The 3,508-nt window shown below is 33.9% G+C and overlaps 1 long non-coding RNA gene across 1 annotated transcript; it reads left to right on the top strand.

Annotated features, from left to right (window-relative positions):
• Nucleotides 1-1,863: 1,863 nt before the first annotated feature.
• On the top strand, nucleotides 1,864-3,031 carry LOC145073805 (uncharacterized). The gene is made up of 2 exons (XR_013691548.1): nucleotides 1,864-2,297; nucleotides 2,407-3,031. It is a non-coding gene; the product is annotated as an uncharacterized LOC145073805 (long non-coding RNA).
• Nucleotides 3,032-3,508: the final 477 nt, after the last annotated feature.

The following is a 3,508-nucleotide window of genomic DNA, read 5'->3' as shown; positions in this document are numbered from 1 at the left end:
ATGGATCAACCGGGATCGAGAGGCGGCAAATGAACTTTTGGTATGTGATTATTTTGCCCCTGATAGTTTATATAATCTATCGAAATTTGAAGAACGTTTTCGTATTAGTAGAAATTCATTCTTACGTATAGCTAGAGATTTGGAACGTAATTATGAGTTTTTCTAATTACAATGGGATGCTAGAGGTAAACGTGGTTTTACTACAATACAAAATTGTACGACCGCTTTTAGACAATTGGGATATGGAACAACCGCAGACGCATCAGATGAGTATTTGAAAATGTCTGAGAGTACAGGTCGAGAATGTACATATCTTTTTTGTGAGTGTGTTATAGAGCTTTACCGTGACATATACTTGCGACATCCGACTAAAAGTGATGTCGAACAGTTGTATGTCGTTCATCAAGCTAAACATGATTTTTCAGGGATGTTTGGTAGTATTGATTGTACACATTGGGAGTGTGCAAATTGTCCCAATGCGTGGCGTGGTCAATTCACGCTAGGTGATCATGGGGTCCCAACTGTTATATTAGAGGCGGTTGTTTCACATGACCTATGGTTTTGGCATGCATTTTTTGGTATAGCAGGGTCCAACAATGACCTGAATGTGCTTCAAGCGTCTCCGTTATTTAACAATATTTTGCATGGTAAAGCACTAGACATGTCATACGTTGTGAATGGAAATGAATATAAGGATGGGTATTACCTAGGTGATGTGATAGATCCAAGCTACAATTGTCAAGTCATATTTATTTCTAGCGAATGAAAAACGAAAATTATTCAAGTTAGCATAGGAATCTGCACGGAAGGATGTGGAACGAACGTTTGGAGTCCTAAAACAAAAGTGACACATAATCAAACATCTGACACGAACATGAGATAGGAAGAAGCTAATGGCAGTGTTGACTGCTTGTGTTATTTTACATAGCATGATAATAAAAGAAGAGTGCATGGTTATTTGTTCATATACCGGGAACGATATATTAAATCCACCTACAGTAATACAAGTTGGCAGTCCGACATACTTCTCTAGGGTTTTGGAAAAAAAAAACCGTGAAACACATCATAATCTACGTCACGATTTGACCGAGCACATATGAGAAAGACAATTCCAAGGGGGGTTAATGATGTAGACGAGGCGGATGAGGACGGTGACGACGAGGCGGATGAGGACGGTGACGACGAGTAGTATTTCTCTATGGTTTTTTATGTTTTTAATTAAGTAGTGTAATGTTTTATTTGTTATGTTTTATGTTTATTTTAGTAATTTAGGTTTTAAATTTCTGTGGTTTTATTTTTTTGTGTTTTCAAAAAATTTATTTATGTTATAAATTATGTTTTTTATTTAATATAATGTTACAAAAATAAAAAAAAATTAAAAAAATTATTTATGTTATAAATTATGTTTTTTATTTAATATAATGTTACAAAAAATAAAAAATAATAAAAAAATAAATATTGTTAGTGGTAACCATTTTCAATGTCTTGTGGGTTGATGGTGAAGCTGATGTGACGTAGAGGTGACAACACTTTTTCAATGGGTTAAATGTGACCACTCCCCACATTCTTAATGGAAATAATTTGTCAAGCCAGATTTTTTATTTTTTATATTAATTCAGATGGAAAATGTCACTATAACAAAATGAGCTTATGTGTTTTGTTCGATTTGATCAATTATGTTTTTTTAGCCTAATAGGTCCTTTAACTTTTACTGTACATGTTAATCAAACCATTATCGTTAGTTTTTAACCATTCATCCGTTAACTAGTTATCTAAATTACATGAATGACCCCTATGATTTAAATTTATTTCCTAGTTTGTCCCTCACCATGTTTAAATTAGACTACCAAAATTGTCATATTTTTGAAACTTTGGGGACCAAAGTGTAAATGTGCTTATTATAATGTCGTTGGGATTTATAAGGGCTGTGCTTATAATGTTTACCAAACTGTTATTTAATTGTTTGGTTCTTTTGTAAACATCATCAGGAGCATCAAATGAGATTTTTCCGTTGTCGACATGATTAATCCGACCATCAAAAGTGATGTTTCTCGTTGGTCCATTATTGAAGATGAAGGGATCATTAGGTGTCCAGGTTCTTCTTAATGTGTCACAGTCTATGTTGATTGTTTGTACTCTAATGTTAACTCTATGGATTATGTTGAAAGCATAATCTAATGCTAACTTCTCGAGATCACCAATTCTTTTAGTAGGTGAAATACGTGGAAAAGTGGAGGAGGACCTGAATAGATTTGATGGTGCCGTGAAAGCTTCAATGGCGTTTACAAACACAGAAGGTGAGCTACTGGAGGGTTTAAACTCGATTTTGAACTTATGATTAGATGCAATCGGGAATATAAATTCTCTAACCGCAGTCGTGTTTCCAATGCTAAAACCATAAAACAGAGAAAACCTGAAGACAAAAATGTCGAGTTTCGAATTGGAAAATTCGAATCCATTAGTAGAAAATTGGGAAAAGTGAAGGTGTACCATTATGAAAGTGTTGATTTCATTTGCTTCGAGTTCGTACCATGATTTCTTAGTGAAAACTTTTGCTGTTTGATAGATAGTCGATGCATCGGTTGTCAGATTGTTGTTTTCTATGGCCACATGGCCACCGGAGATGGAGAAAGTTGGAGGTTAACGTCGCCGACAAATTTTGTTGGTGAAATCGATCTATTTGGTTCTAGTGAATAGCCAAAAACTAAGGAGAAATGCCAGAGGTGGAGTCTTCTTCGTGCATGTGTCTCGATTTGTGACCAATTGGTGGGTTAGGATAAAGAAAAATCACTGACAATGCAACACTTTACTCTTTTTGTGACTGGTTCTAGAAAAGAAGAACACATGTATGTTGTTTTTTTGTCACTTTGGTCCCAAGAGTTTCAAAAATGTGGCATTTTTAGTCGTGTAATTTAAACCGTAGCCGGTAAGGGACCAACTATGAAAGAAATTTATGTCATAGGCATTGGCGGATTTAGTATATATCCCGGGGTAGCCCGGGATACCCATAAAAAAAGTTTCGGTAGTGTAATTTTTTCCGTATTTTTTTTTCTTATTGTGTATTATGCGATTTTTTTGTTGGGATACCCCTTTACTTGTCGGGTATACTCATTTACTTTGATCTTGGGTCCACCACTGGTCATAGGGGTCATTCGTGTAATTTAGAGTAACGGGTTAACATATGAATGATTAAAAACTAACGATAATGACTTAATTGACATGTACAAAAAAATTAAATGACCTATTTTATAGAAGAAAAAAAAACATAACTGGTCAAATCGAACAAAACTCCTAAGTTCATTATGCTATAGTGACCTAATTTAAACAAATAATTTATTCTCTATATTATTTTGAACATTAAGTTAAAACTAAGAAAGATAATAATAAAAATAAAGATTATTAATTAATTGTACGCTATTGTGTGGACTCTTTGACAACATTTTAAAACTCTAAATATTAGAAACGGTTTTTTTGTTAAGAAAATTGAAAGAGTTTGGTTTAAAATGTT

This window comes from Lactuca serriola, chromosome 9, assembly GCF_051521515.1.
Source record: "Lactuca serriola cultivar US96UC23 chromosome 9, Lser_US96UC23_V15, whole genome shotgun sequence".
Taxonomy (NCBI): Eukaryota; Viridiplantae; Streptophyta; class Magnoliopsida; order Asterales; family Asteraceae; genus Lactuca; species Lactuca serriola.
Note: the sequence above shows the minus strand (reverse complement) of the source record. Positions and strands in the feature narration are given on the sequence as shown.